The following is a 16,830-nucleotide window of genomic DNA, read 5'->3' as shown; positions in this document are numbered from 1 at the left end:
ATGGAGGGGTGGATGGAGATATGACAGTGGCATACATTGGGGTGGCTATGTAGATAGCCTGTTGGTTATTGGTCTGTTATACTTGTTCAAGCAACGCCTATCATGCCTGTTTCATGAATCCCTACCTAACAGAAGCAAGCAAAAGAATTGAAAACAAAACACCAATAGAAAGTTAAAATGACATTTTGACAGAACTTTATAGCACTAAGTAGATTTCACAGATTATTATGGTGCAAGCCATGACTTGTCTGAGACCTACCATCAGTGACGTCTAAGTAGGCACGTGCTATGACACTGCCAGCAACACTTAAAGCTTGGCACACATAGTAACCGCTGTCTGAGGGCCGCACATCCGACACTGACAGATCACCACTGGCGCTCACCCACAGGCGGTTGGTTGCCTGAAGAGGTTGATTCGGGAACAAAAGGAGCTGCGATGGAGAAGTGAAAGGTCAGAGGTCAATGCCAAAAAATGGTGTTCCTTAAATGTAGATGGTGCTTTAGCTCAAAGTCCGATATTTAATGGATCATCATTTTGAATGACACGGTTATTGGTTTTTCCATCGTTAAACATTTCACCTAACTTATCTCATTTGTCCTCTGCTTGCATTTCCACATTTATATCTCTCCGTAATGTACTTTACCAAAGTTGCAATTCACCTTAACTTAACATTTATCTTCAACAGGAAGGAACTACCCACATGTATTCGTGTGTATAAGCTCGTTGATACAACGCAATACTAATTGCTAAAATCAACAATTATCTCTGGAAAATATATTAAACAACATTCTTCTCAACTCTGTGAAATCACACGTTCTTCTTCCTTCTATTTAAAAAACCTCCTACTTTGGAATATATCTACGTAACTGGAAATAATTTAATGGGCTAAATGAATGACTAGAATTGAATAAATAAAACAATAATATCAAAAACTAGAGCGGCTCTCGATAGAGTGCATACCTCTGCCAGGATGAACATTTTACGTTTTGTTTCCCACTGGTAGGTCAAATCTGCACCTGTACCTCAACCAAACTCGAACTGGCTTGTTCTTGTCACCTAACCAACTCAAACACCAAGTTTAATCCGAATTCATCCATTGCTGTTTGAGATATCCTGCTATGTATTATTTTGGCCCTATCTGTCAATGGTGGAGAATCACTTAAAAAATTCTACTAGCCGGATCGGAATCCGGATTTTCACCAAAATCTAGTAATGTCGTTGGTGTCACATACGCTACATCTCTGCCAAATTTCGTCCGAATCCGTCCACAACTTTTTGAGATTTTTGTTCACAAACAGACAGACAGACAGACAGACAGATGTGAAAACCAAACCTCCGTCCACCTTTGCTGGCAGAGGTAAAAATATTTTCAAATGCACGTAAATAATTTAAATACTTCTAATAGCATGTAGAATAAATCTGAGCATTGGTTACCAAGAAATACTCAGTTAGAGATTGCAATTGTAGCGAGGTATCTACCATATGAAACACAATTTCAGTTTGAGTGTTTGTGTGTTCGTACAGATGTCTGTCCCCCTTTGTAAGGGTAAGTTTTAAAGGCCAATCGTTTAACAAGAATGTGGATTCACTCTGGTCTATTTTTGAGGATAAAACAAACTCTAAAATCATTTTCGATAAAAGAGTAATTAAGTCTCTTCTATTGGAATTGTAGACGGTGGCTTGCAAGTCGAGCTTCAAGGGCGGTGTACAGTAGCGTTTTAAAAAATAGCAACAAATACAAGGTGCAGGGAGGTAGAATTCGATGCATGTGATGTGCAACACACGCAGTGTAAAACGAGTGTTCATTTACATCCGTATGATGTGTAATAAAAAGAAAGAAGATATAAGCACATCTGACACGAGGCCGAGGATTCAGACTGTGGCACGTTCACGAAGCTGTACCATCGAATAAACTGTTCCAACGCGTCATTTTTGACGAGCTTTTTACTATTGTATCATAAGTCACCAAAATTGTAACTAGAGATAAGCAGTAATCTCGAACAACCATGTTATTTCGAAGTTTTAAAGATGCCTGTGCAACAAACGGTAATTAATCCCACAAGTTTGCTCACTGGATGAGATACAACAAAGCATAAATGAATGCCATACGCGTATGTGGTACAATACAAGGATATACAATGAATCTGCTGCATGAGGAGGCCATTCGGCCCAGCTTGCCTGTGTTACACTAACACCAGATATCATCACACATCCACACATGAGCTTCCTGCAAGTTCTGCCAATATCCCTGTTCCCTGTATCACCAATGCATCTACGTACCTATCTCCAATTTAAGCCTATCTACTCATTATGGTGCTACCACCTTTCTAGGGAGACCATTGCATGCATTAACTAATCTTTGATTGAGTTAAAAAAACACTTGCCTTATTACTGTCCAAACTCTCATGTTCTTTACTTTCAGGATATGGCCCCTGGTCCTATTGCCGTCTGTTCTGCTGAAAACTCCTTCTGCCCTTATTTGGTCTCTAGCCTCCATTATATTGAGGAACATCTCTATCATATCTGCTCACAACTACATCCTTTCGAATGTATAAAGTCCTGTCTCATTCAGCCACTCCTCCTAGCTTAGTCTAGCTTGCACTGGAATAAATCTAGTAGCCCTATGGTGAATGCTCTCTTGTATCTATAGAGTTAAAAGGAGGATGATGAGGATGAGGAGGAGGAGGAGGAGGAGGAAGAGTGAAGATACAAGTTGGAAATATGAAAGTTTCCATCTGTAGCATGACATTTTTTGAAAATGTGTGCACACAGTTTGGGCACACGTGGTCCACCATCAACCAGGAACTGGTGAAACTTCCAAAATCTAGGATTACTGCTCACATCCACTCGTTTTTTCCTCTTTTTTTCCCCACCTGTGGAACCAACTTCCACATTCTCATCAATATCATTCTTCCCTCCATGTCTTCAAGACGGCTGTTCACCACCACCACCTTAGATCATCCCCAATCCAAAAACCATGATCTTTTCTAATCTCGTTACACCCCCCTCCCTCTGTCCGCCCTCACATCCCCACCCCAAGCCCCCTCCTTTGAAATTTCCAGTTTTTCCTTCTTGAGTTTCCTTCTGTATCCATCCTGTCCACCCCATGCCCCCATGCCTCCCTTCCTTCCCCTCATTCTTCCCCACACCCATTGTTTGTCCAAGTCTCCCTCTATTTTATCCTTCAACATTGCTGTTTTGTTACCCTCCCCACTGCCTCTTTTGGTTTTGGTTCCTTCTGTACAATTTCGTCCTGATCTGTTCAGTGTTCTAGGCTTCTAGCTCTTCCACGAGCCTTGACTCTGTATAAAACAAAATAAAATAAATAGCGAATAATTCATTTTTACAATCCTCCTTCCATCTAACTGCATTGGTCCTTCCAGTTGAACAACTTATTTACATAAAATGACTTTCTTGCTTACATATAACGATCTTCCTTTGCATATCTAACCACAAAATTGTTTACATATATCCACTACCCTCCTTCTATCTTGCATCTGACTGGTAAAAGAGAGTCGTGAATCATGTTCATAACACTTGATCTTGAAATCTACATTTGATAGATATGTGGGTTAATAAGACATTGGAAGGGTCGATTTTTGTCCATTCTCATCCTCCTCATTCTTAAAAAAGGGAATATTTTATGATTTTTTAGGAACCCAATCTTATCAACATTGATATGGTTTTGTAGTTTAGCAATTAAGAGTATGACGAAGCTAGAATCAAATGAAGGGATATTGAAACTAGATATCTGCAATCACAAAGCGATCCCCAAGGGTAAGCCTTCCTGTGATCCTGCGATCCAATGATGGCCAAAACATTTTCGGACCACCATACGACCTTGACCTTCTAAATTTATGGATATAGTGCAATTTAAGAAAATGTGTTCCCATCTATAATTCATCCATTAAACTCAACATCATGAAAATCGGAGGAAAATTATTCAACTTGTGATTAAAAAAAAAGGTGTTTTTGTTCATGAGGCCACAATCCTAAAAGGAAAGTAAGTCAAGGACATGAAACAAATATCAGGTGCATAACTTCAATGCAGGTCCACTATTATGATGCAAGAACGTTTTGGAAGGCCAAGTGGTCTTTGAGATTCTGCATTGGAAAAATTGAGCAATGACAAAAAACTGCCATTTAACCTTGACCTTTAACTCGGATGGGTATGATGTAAATTAAGCGTAAATGTGGCTCGATCTAGGCTATCTAGTAAGGGCAATTTCATTCTGATCGGACAAACCTAAATCAAATTATGGTGAAAAATGTTACATTGTCTACAATTAGGTCATGACCTGAAAATTAGATCAAGGTCAAAACAAGTAGGTCAACTCCATATACTTTCTCCCATTTATTGATGCAAATTTTCATTCCAAAAGTCCCAGATGGATCTGAAATACAGCTCAGATATTAGAAGTAAAAAAGGAAGGGGAAACAAACCTAAATAAAATAAATAAAAACCTAAATGGTGGTTTTGTACTCCTAAGGGTCTAAGTGAACTATGTGCTATCATTGAAATTGGGGGGAGGGGCCAATTGTAGAGCTAATTGTAAACTCAAGCTACAAGCTTACAAGCTACAAGTCTCCCCTATCCTATTGGAAGAGACTTAATTAATGAAGTTATTTCCCCCCAGGTAATTAACATTGGAGTTAAACTCCTAACACAAACAAACCAGATTATACAGCATAAAGCAGGTATAAGTCATTCATTTAGATTTTCCTTAATCTCATCAAGTAAAGTTTATAATCACACAGGTACTGTCTTGAAATACTGCTGATAAGAATTGCATGAAACTATATCAGGTGTCTCAGGCTAAATTTTGGCGTTGCCAATTTATTCTCACCGCTAGCCTGACAGGCTGATTGTCAGGAGGCCAATCCCTTCCCAGACTCGTAGGCATCTATAACCTTCTTTCTGAAGGCCTCAGAGAGCTCTTTTGATCTAGGCATGGTGCCGCCGCTTGCTCTGAGAGGAACTTTCAAAGCAGGAAGGAATTGGTCATCGAGTTATAGTCCGTTCACTGATATACATGTCACAAAGCCCAACTGCCACACGGATGTTGAAAATTACTCCATCCTCAAATTCCTGTGGCCCACCTGCGTGCCCTCTCTCTGCCAAAAGACGGTGGGTGGTGGGGTGCCAGTTGCCAGACAGGAGAAGGAAGCAGTACGGCCTTCTGGAACGACCTTGTCTCGTGGCTGCTCCAGAAACTTGGGTGTAACTGGTAAAAGAGGGTAGGGGAAGAAGCAGATAGAGAGTAACCCTCCCCTCATTACCGACTAGCTTCCTTCACACATAACTTGAAGGATTTGGCACAGAAGCTTTGCCATCCTATCCTCCTGCAAGCAATTGAGACATTTTAGGGAGGACTCCACATTATATCTTCAATCGTCTCTCTACATTTACATCATGAAATAAAGAATCGTTTGACATATCCAATGTGTGTATATATATATATATATATATATATATATATATATATATATATATATATATATATATATATATATATATATATATATATATATTATGTACATATATATATATATATATATATTATGTACATATATATATATATATATATTATGTACATATATATATATATATATTATGTACATATATATATATATATATATATATATATATATATATATATATATATATATATATATATATATATATATATATATATATATATACGTATATATATATATATATATATATATATATATTAAAGCTGTGGTTTAAAAGGAAAAAGTGAATGTGTCATTCATCACCATGATCCCACCAACACTACAGGTCAGTTATGCCAATCAACTGACTGTATTTTCCCCTCACTCGAGTGAAAATAAATAAAGAAATAAATAAGCAAGTGACACTTTTTGAAACGATCAAAACCCAAAGAGAATGGAAGCAGCTTAGTGGGGCATCGCTATATTCTTCCACCGACTCAATCCACTACACATGCTCGCTGTGTTTATGCTCAGGCTCATATGAGGGCAGATGCATCCGTTAATACACCATCTTTGAGCTTAGCCTTCTTCAAAATTAATCTCTTGCATTAAAGCACCAGTCTACAAAAATGCAATTTATTATTCATTTACATGAGCAGATTTATATTACTCAACTCAAAATCCAGAGCATTCCGTTAAGACAAAAAACCCTGGAACACAGTGGTGTATATCCATGTTTCCATCTTTGCTTTCATCAATGTTATTTGTTTTTTTCATTCATTTGTGTGGGTGTGAGTTGTGGGTTAGACTAAGGTGACAAGGAGAATTGCAAATTCAAATTTCTGGTGAAATCATAGGTTGAAACGTGATAAACAGAAGACAGCAAAAGTAAGAATCAAAAGAAGTGTCGTGAAATTTTTTTAATGAATAGGTGGCTCACTTATCACGATGTAATATTCCCAGAAGTTTTAACATGGCTAGGCTATAAGGTAAAGCCTTTTAAAGCCATAGGTGCCTGGGCTGGCCAAGATGGAGATTAGATGGAATGAGATTAGAGGAAGGCAAAGCAAAGCAAAAGCGCAATTTTAAACGCAGTGCTGGAAAAAAAACACCAAGGGACCACAACGCAGATGTTCATGAACTGGATATTTCTGAGAATGAAGATGTGGATATATCCGTACAGCAGGACTATTCACAGATGGTCCCTAAAAAGTAATAAGATCTTTTTTTTTTTCCTTAGACTTCAAAATGCTCACGTGCTATATTGGCTTACCTTTTCACAAATCTAGGATTTATTTGTCTCTCTTTTGTCTCTGTGTAGCTCTTCACTGTCTGTCTGTCTCATCTGTGTCTGCCTCTCTGTCTCCTCTCTCCCCCTTCTCTTCTCCTTCTCTGTTTCTCTCTCTCACTCTTTCAGTGGAAGGCATAACTCCATGTTCCATTAGGCCTGGATGGGCTTAACATATGGTGTGATGGTAAGGCATGCATTTACATGGTAAGGGTTACTGTAACACGGATATAATTATCATCCAGGTCATTCTCCTGCTGGCTGCCGAGCTAATGAGAAAGAAATGCTGACAGACAGCGCAAATTACCAGTTACGTTCACAACCATTCTGCCTACCCCAAGGTCACCAGAGGTACCTGAGATTTTTAAAATAAGAAGCTGCGTGATCTCCCGAAGCAGACATTTTGAATAACAACAATGATACAAACAAGTTAGAATAATCCTGAGATTGGTTGTCGGTCGTTACACGTTATACCGTATATTGTATTTGAATGTATGGACTAAAACAGTGCATCTACTGCAATGATTAACAGTACAATCTAATGTATTATACAAACCTTTCTAATTATTTACTATAATATAAATCCAGAAATGTAACGATCTGGTTAAGAAAACTGCACTTTAGAATGTCCACCATAGAGTATGATATAGTGCGCTCACAAATAATCTGTTGTACAAACAAATCCACTCTGCAATTAACTTTCTGTTGCCTTAAATATCCAGCAAACGATTTGCCTGATTTCCACCACTCATGTTCTTCTACTTCAAGGCCTTTCCTCTGTGAAAAAGAGGAATGCTTCGACTACTGTCTGCAAAGAGCCCACTGAATGGATTATAGAAGGTCAACTGCTCATCGGGTCCAAAAAGCCTACTCAGTACAAAGATACTACATAAGTAAACAATTGGACAAATGACCGATTTCATTTACCAATACCACCTCAAAGGATACAACAACACAACATGCATTTTAAGGCCATTTTCCCTGCTAGAGCGGGGGTTAGCCTTGCGGTCCCCATGACAATCTTCTCCATATTGCCCTATTTTCTGCATCTCTCCTTGTTAACCCCCTTGCCCGCATTTCTTCTTCCACCATCTCTAGCCAAGTCTTTCTCGGTCTTCCCAGTCCTCTACTTCCTTCTACATTCATTTCCATCACTCTTCTCAACCAGTCACTTTCATCCTTCCTCAACACATGACCAAACCATCTCAACCTGTTCCTCTTCACAGCATCAATCACAGGCTCTATTCCCATCATCTTTCGCAATTCATCATTTGTCTTCCTCTCTCTCAACGATACACCGCACATCCACCGAACCATTCGCATTTCCACCCTTTCCAGCCTTCGTTGCTGCTCTACATTCATGACCCATGTCTCGCTCCCATAAATTATAACACTTCTCACACATGCAGCATACACCTTTCCCTTCAGCTTCAACGACACTCCCCTCCTCATCAGCACGCCACTCAGTTCCCGAAACTTCTTCCATGCACATCTCACTCTAGATGAGATGTGCGGAGCCACCACAAAGGCTGTGTACCACCTCAAAGGATGCATCACCAATACAATATCTGGTCCTATCCGAAATGCTCGAAATCAAGAGTGTTCTGATATATAATACTGTACTTGTATTGCTTTAGTAGACAAAAACCCCACTCGGGAAAGTGCAAACCTCCACCAGACTGAACAGTTTAGGGTTTGCATCCCACTGATAGGCCGGATCTGGATCGGGATCTAAACCAAAATCCAATCGATTCGCCATTATCACCTAACCAAAGCATTCACCAAGTTTTGTCCGAATTCATTTTCAACTTTGTGAAGTATTATACCATGCATCGTATTTGGCCCCATTTCGCAATGGTGAAGAATCACTTAATTATCGTATCTGAAAGCGGCTCCAGATCCGGATCTTCACCAAAATTGAATCAACTTGTCCTTGTCGTGCACACAACCTGTCCACCAAAATTCGTCTGAATCCATCTATTAAATTTTGAGATATCCAGCTCACAGACAAACAGACAGACAGACAAACAGGGGTGAAAACATAAGCTCCGTGCACTTTAGGTGGTGGAGGTAATTACAAAATGGAAGTCTGTCATCTGTCTGAGTGGAAATATAGTTCGAGCTAGATGGTACACATAAAGGACACCATTTAATGAGGCCCAGTATTGTGTATTGTGGACTACGTTGGCAGATAAGAATGGAATGGGTGATAGGTGAGGGAAATATCCTGCCTCCTTGATTTATCAGAGGCAAGTGCGGATGGTGCCTGATTCAGACAGCCCTCAGATAAGGCCAAAGAAAGTCTGCCTAGAAATGCCACACCACAGGCAGCTAGAAGAGAAAGTAAAACCACCATGACCTGCAATTGTACCCTACTGCTGAGACTCCATTTCAGGACAGTGGCATTCCTTTTGGCTGCCTTCCTCCACAAAACACTGCTCGGCGCAGCAGTTTGCATAACAGAGCAGTGTAAGGTTGGGTTAGTATGGTTACCTGTGAATGGGCAGTGGGGTCTGAAGTCCTAACAAGTTAGAATGGGAGTTAGTTCTCTCCATGCCTTCCCGACCCATCATGCATCTGGCAGGTGTCACACAGCACACCAGCACTTACCGTAGGACCCTTCTGTGGGAGGAGGAGAGAGAGAAGATGGGAAAAGTTAGAAAAGGTATTGATAACTCCAGATGCCCCATGCCGTTAACCCTGTAATAAACCTTTTCTACGATAGTGAGCCGGGTGAGAGAATCATTGTAGGTCAGGTTGTAGATCAAAAAGAAATCTCACGACAAACAATGAATGGGTGTGTTTTTATTTTCTCTCAAACCCACAAGAATGTAGCAAATGTGGCCACAATGGAGGGCCCTCTCACATGCATGCGGTTAGTTATATAAATGAGCTGCTTGAACTTTGAGAGGCCTTAAGCCTGCGACATGAAATTCACGAGAATAATTAGGCATTGCAATATTTTATAACACCAACCAGGAATCTACTTAACGGCCAACTGGCGAAGCAGCCGTACTCAGGGTCACGTTTACACCAACACGGGTGACCTTTAAGTAAACATGACCTTTGGCTCATGGACCTGTATGAGCATTTATTTCATTATGTCGGGAGAACTTTGCACTGAGCTAAACAAACCGAAAGCTTTAAAAGAAGTCAGTGAGGGCAGTTTGTGGTTGGGCCTTGTCTGGGTGATTTTTCTTTCTTTTTCTGGCTATACGCCAATCCACCTGACATTTCTCACTGGATGTCTCCGATTCCAGAAGAGGAGCTTGCAATGCAATTACCTCCGACAAAGCCCTGAGTAGGAAGGCCAGATGTGTGAAGTATTTTCAATATGCTGCCCCTGTAGGCACTCATCCATCCTCAAAGGTTGGTGCCATGATTTACCTACTTGTACTTATTGCTTGAGCTAAATGGAAGTTGGAAGTGCAATGGAAGTGCAATGCGAGTTTACCCTCGCAAAGTGACCACACAATGCAGTCCATTTAGGTATAAGTAAGTAATGCCATCAATCTTGGCAGCTTGTCAAAAAAGTCACTTGCAAAGCGGAAATATTAAAAGTGTTGGATTTCATCCAGCCCATTAACAGTTTAGTTCGAGGCTTCACCTCCAAGCTTCAATTGATATGCAGCCAACAACCTCTCGACTCCGCCATTCCCTCCTGCAGTCCTGCAGATGCACTTTTCATCCTACAACGGATGTCGCAGCTGCACGGATGCATTCACTTGGAGATGCATTCATGGAATCTCAAATTTCAAACCGCTGTTTACTCCTAGTGGCCATCCATTAGAGAAGGAAGCTTCATTGGTCCCAATCACTGAATGCATCCATCCACTTTGCTCAGTGCAGTCTCTTCCAGCCATCAGCACAGCGAGATGCCATCAAGGTTAAGATAGTGCCATATCATGACTAATAGGCATGAAATAGGGTAATCAATTTGTTTTGGCCTTTTATTTTCAACTGCCCAGAGAAAACAGCAGAATAATAAAGCAGTGTTTACCTCCTTTTTACTACTCCTCACCTCTCAGCTTTCTCACATCCAAAAATGAGCTTTCCTGAGCGGCAATGCGAAAGCACCATTTCAATCTATTCATCAATGTTCTTTCTTTCCTTAATGGTGGAAAGCACCCCCAGAACTCTTATTATCTCCAGCTGGACTCTCCTGATTCCAATTATCAAGCAGCGCACCAAGTGCCGCCGAGCACCTTTGCTTTATCCCTGCAACCATCAACACCATTCTGTGATCGCTCTACCCTGAAAGAGACCAGCCTGCAATAAGAAAACACCATTTGTGCTCGCCCATAACCAGAGCACAGAGAATCAAGGAGCGCTCGCTCTCTGAATGAAACCTTGCTCTTATATCGTTGGTGCCCTACTGAAGGACTGATGGCATGGCCCAGCGATGGTGGCACGGCTCGATCCAAGGCTGAACAGCTTACATATGCAAGAGAAGAGGCAGATGCCCTTTAATCTGCCTCCAAGAATGAGTGCAGAAATAAATGGCTCCCAGCTGTTATTACTCTCTGGTGCTAATGTAAAATGTCATTTCCTGAGCAAACCACAACAAATGTTCTAAAATGCGGCATTCCCTGCACGGTTGGTCCCCAGATAGAAACGATGCTTTTGAAATTCCGATTCATAACAAAGACATTAGCTTTGATTGCTTTTTTTTTGTATCAAACTACATAACCACAGATGGAAAAACACCATTGGATTCAATCTACACAGTACACAATAATGAAACTGGCCTCATAGCCGAGGCCAGAATTATCACCAGTATTTGCGGCTATAAAAAAGCACTCGTTACTGTAATCATAAAGTATTTCAGAATTGTGTTCTAATGTGATAAGAAGAGGTCTGCCAACCCCTACAGACCTTATTAGGTATTTGTCTACAATTCCTTTTCACTTTATGTAAGATTCACTATTTATGTGTAAGATTTATTCTGTCAAATCTGTCAAACCTTCAAATTAGCCTTAACCACAAGTTCGAAGTACAACACGCCCTTCTTTAGAACCTTCTGGAGTCTCTCTTGAACTTAACACTCAACTCTTAAACGCTAACATGGAGTATCAAAGTACTCCGTCTGTAAGGATAGCACAGAAAAAAAATGGCCGCCCATTCAAATGTGTACAAAATGATACGCTTAAAGCCACTGTAGAGTAAAGTCATAAGCATTTAAAAGCACTACCTTATATTTAATACATAGTGGATGTTATTGGATTGCACGCGGACTCACAATTGATTCAATTCGACGGAATTTTAGAAAACACTTTCCCACTTGTTTGGAGTAGAGCATACACGGTGTGGACGATTTGCCGGAAGGAAGTGACCAGAAGTGAATTGCTAACAAGCGGAAATGAGTTGGATTATATGGAAAAGCCACGTTCGTAGAGCATTCACGGCGTGGATGATTCGCTGGAAGGAAGTGACCGGAAGTTACTTGCTAACAACCGGAAGCTTGTGAGATTATATGGAAAAGCCGCATTCGAATACAAAAAAGGGCGCAAAATGGGAAAAGGAAAATCGACAAAACGGAATTTTTTATTTTACTATTATTTTTGGATTACGATTTTCGTGCATTGTGCAACAACCTGTCTGATTACGCAATCAAAGTTTTACATACGAAATGCACAGTTTGAAAATGTTTAGTTCTTGTCACAGGTTTCACTGATTTCACATAGGGGACAATACAGCAGAAATAACAAATGGTTACAAAATAAAGATGGACCTCAGAATGGTACCGAGTCAAATCTCAGGACGGCATATTGCAAAGATAAAACAACAAAAGAACAACAACAAAGCATGTGCCTATTACCTGACAGGTGAATATAGGTAAATGAGAGATATAATATTGTCTTGGGTGGATAAGCGCTTATGACTAAAATATGTATGAAAGACAGTTTGCTTCTTTTGAAATAAATCGTGTATTTCACAGTATCCATGGGGCATGTCAATAATGGTACTTTGGTATCAATATGATAGTTGTAAGAGTGTTATAAATATTCCCTTGACCCTACCGTGCACGGAGAGTGAAGCTGTTGCTTCCGCCTGTCCCAATCGATTCTCGGCCAAGCATGCGTAAGTCCCCTCATCTGATGGTCGCACTCCATGGATACGCAGTTTCCCATCCGACAGTTCTTCCCACCTGCCAATAGCAACAGCTTGATATGGTACATCGCTATTTAACTCGAACAAATATGTTACTGGAACATGTCTTTTAGTGCACAGAATACCCATATATTCTTATTCTACCCCTCGATAAGGAGCAGCAGGTAAATCCCAAATGTATTTCAGTGATCAGCTTATGGGATATGCCCACTATCTGGAGCTACCTTGTCTTACTATCAGCTGTAACCTTTCTTGATCAGATCATATCTACAAGCTAGCTTCCGAAGGAGGCCACAGCCTAGGATTTCTCTGCAAGGCCAAGTCCTTCCTCTGCCATCAGCGTTTATAACAGTGTAAAAGGTCTTCATCTGGAGAGTCATGTATTGTGGTCACCACTGTGGATTGGTGTTGCTACTTCCCATACTGCCCCTCTTGGGGTACTGAAATGAAAGGCCTCAATTGGATTAGAATCTTTGTTCAGGATGTTTAATCTCAGGGTCTATTTCTTGCTCACCATAGGCCTGGCTTATCCTGGCTTGGTTGGAAGTGAGTTGGATTATATAGAAAAGCCGCATTCGAATACAAAATTATTTTTACCAACTCTAATCTGGTCTTACTCCTGATACCATCTCACCTCCCTGCCCAGCACCAGCCCCCCCCAGGTTGAATGCGTTCTGCCAGAAACCATTTGTTATGCTCCACAAGTCTAAATGCAAGACTCACCTCTATTCTTCCATACACCTCTTTTCATAACTCTATCTATTGTCTCGAGATCTTCCCCACAGGACTTCAAGTATGCTGCCAACCACAACCTCATGGTCTCTCCCCTTTCAAATGCTGTACTGCCCTTTACCCTACCAAATGAGACCTCATTTCTACCCTTTCCCTGAAAGTTCTCTCCTCATGATGTGGTTCTTCCACATGATGTTGTGCCACTGGTTTACCTTTGTCCAATTCTGCTGGTTCATCCAAACACCTCACCACCGCATAATTCAACCACGTAGTTCATCATTCTGTTTGTCCAATATAAATATATACTAGGTTGGCTCAGTTCGCCACGCTCACCTCACCACGCATCGTTACAGAGGAACGGGCTTATTTTAGTTGAGGCTAATGACTACGTGAGTTGGTGTGTTGTCATGATTTACACTAATCATAATATAAACAATTATTTTGCACAAATTTATTTGTAGTGTTTGTGATATTACATTTTTCTCAGAAATTTAGGTTGAAGATTTAGGTTGAAAAAAGAAAAGAAAAAAAGAAAAAAAGAACCCTTCAGCACATAAATACAGAAGGGGTAGGTGCAGACTGGAAGTTTGGGACAATTACACCTCACCACCACATAATAAAAAACACCTCACGACCACGTAATTCAAAACACCTCACCACCACGTAAATCAAAACACCTCACCACCACGTAATTCAAAACAAGTCACCACCAAGTAATTCAAATCCTCACCACCACGTAATTCAAAACACCTCACCACCACGTAATTCAAAAACACCTCATCAACACGTAATTCAAAACAACTCATCATCACGTATTTCAAAACACCTCAACACCACGTAATTCAAAACACCTCACCACCATGTGATTCAAAACACCTCATCACGTAATTCAAAACACCTCATTATCACGTATTTCAAAACACCTCACCACCACTGTTACGGATTCGTCACTTCCGTTGTTGTGGTTTTCATCCACTGTAAACATTTTTGATTCCATGTACTATTGTTGTTGCCATTTGAGGGAAATAGAGATTACTATTTTCAAAAGGTAAAAAAGTTAATGTTTTAAATGAAACCGGAACCGGACGACGACGAAGAGGAAGAGGAGGAAGAAAAGGCGGAGCGAGTGAGTCGGACAAGAAGCCGAGCTGCTTCGAGGTCTGGAGCGAACGTTGGCGAACGAGAGTCACGAGTGAACTTTGGGTTTCCCAGGAAAGGGATTCCTGCGACAGAGTTGTTATCGCTGTGGCAGATCAACCTGCATGTCAGGTTTTGCGGTTGATTCCGAGGAGAATCATCGTAGTGCCATTACGCCTCGAGAACGGGCCATCGGCCATTTTGACTTGCGCGCTTTGCGCATCGCTCAAGGTTTTTCACTTCGCTTCAACCATTCTCACCGCATCCAGACGTTAATTTGGTGTGTATGTGTGACGTGGCTTTTGAGTGGGAAATCTGCGGTTCGCCGATTGAGAGCCGTCAAACGTCCATACCTGAAGGTGTGATTTCCCCGTCGCTTCTCGAGGACACCTTTGCCCATCTTTGGCAGTGTAACTGTCAACCCAACGGGATTCTGGTCTCGATACGACATCGTACGGACGATCACTGGAGTGGATCGACTTTGGCTTGAAGCCGGAATCAACATTGGCTTGAAGCCGGGAAAGAGACATTGGGGATGTTCTTTTCGCTCACTTGGAGCACAGTGAGTTATATATTACGAAACTGATGGTACCATCATAGGAATGATATATATTGATTGTACTTTTGATAAATATTGTTACTGTACCGTTATTATTGTGTGACCTTAATACAATACTTGTTTGTTGGTAACAATTGGTGTGGTTTCACCATTGATCATTGGCATACAGAATAACACATCTTTCTGCCGTGACTCCTCTCGGGACTCGGAGGTACACCGTAACCGGGGTTTGGGGAGGAGCACGTAACACCACATAATTCAAAACCTCACCACCACATAATTCAAAACACCTCATCATCACGTAATTCAAAACACCTCACCACCACATAAGTCAAAACCTCACCACCACGTAATTCAAAACACCTCAACACCATATAATTCAAAACACCTCACCACCATGTAATTCAAAACACCTCAGCACCATGTAATTCAAAACACCTCACCACTACATGTTTCAAAACACCTCACCACCACATGTTTCAAAACACCTCACGACCACATGTTTCAAAACACCTCACCACCACATGTTTCAAAACACCTCACCACCACGTTATTAAATACACTTTACAACCACGGAAACAAAAGTTTGAGGGAGTAGTTCAGTGACAACCCAGACACTGTCCAGATATGCAGATATATAGATAGATGACTGTACCTGAGGTGCTGTTTTGTCATGGTTTACACCAATCGTAATACAAACAATTATTTTGCACAAATGTATTTGTAATATATGTGAAATTATATTTTAGAAACAATTGAAGTTGAACATTTAAGTTGAAAAAAAAAAAAACATTTTCAAAAAAATTAATACTTTTTTTTCCAAAATTTTTCAAAATGAAATACGCTTCGGACATACACACGGGAGAGATATGTGCATACCAGAAGTTTGGTACGATTTAACAAAAGTTTGAGGGAGTAGACTTTCAGTGACAAGGCAGACACTGCACAGATATATAGAAACACACACTTGTGAGGTACCCAGGCTACGCATGGTTCAGAAGCCGAAAGCAAATGGACAGTGTGGAAACAATGCGTGCTAAACCATAGATCCAATAAATTCCACATTCCTGTGCCACTTTCAGTCAAAAGGCAGGCATGGACAGCCGGTTCGTGAATGGCTTGGCAAAAAACTGCGAATGGAAAACGATGAACCAAATGATTCCACATTCCTGTGCCACCTTTAGTCAAACATGAGGCATTGACAACAGCAGGTCCGTGAAGGACTTGGGCAAAAAACGCACCCAGTCTGAATGGTTCTGTATGCAGTCAATGGTGAATCTGCATATGGCGAATCCGCCAATGTCACGGTTAGAAATTATCAACCCTCACGTCATTTCCTCATTCATTTATAATCCTCAATATCTCATATCTGATTTTTCATAAATTTATATTCCAATTATAAATTAATACTATACTATTAATATAACAAAATACTATGTTAAATCACTATTGCCGTGAGATATTATCAAACCAGTAAATTGTCAACATCCATTCACTTCTGGATTCGGGATCAGGTCCGTGTCGATGAAATTTCAAAATCATACT

At 40.6% G+C, this 16,830-nt stretch overlaps 1 long non-coding RNA gene across 2 annotated transcripts; it reads right to left on the bottom strand.

The window, feature by feature from the left end:
- Nucleotides 1–268: 268 nt before the first annotated feature.
- Nucleotides 269–12,894, bottom strand: LOC144889434 (uncharacterized). Of its 2 annotated transcripts, XR_013621740.1 has the most exons (4): nt 12,767–12,894; nt 9,357–9,368; nt 5,102–5,226; nt 269–431 (listed from the first exon to the last, which is right to left on the bottom strand). It is a non-coding gene; the product is annotated as an uncharacterized LOC144889434 (long non-coding RNA). The 2 variants fall into 2 exon arrangements; XR_013621741.1 differs by lacking the exon at nt 9,357–9,368.
- Nucleotides 12,895–16,830: the final 3,936 nt, after the last annotated feature.

This window comes from Myxine glutinosa, unplaced genomic scaffold (assembly GCF_964187855.1).
Source record: "Myxine glutinosa unplaced genomic scaffold, kmMyxGlut1.1 SCAFFOLD_3789, whole genome shotgun sequence".
In the NCBI taxonomy this organism is placed as follows: Eukaryota; Metazoa; Chordata; class Myxini; order Myxiniformes; family Myxinidae; genus Myxine; species Myxine glutinosa.
The sequence above is the reverse complement of the archived record's forward strand: the minus strand, read 5'-3'. Positions and strand labels throughout refer to the sequence as shown.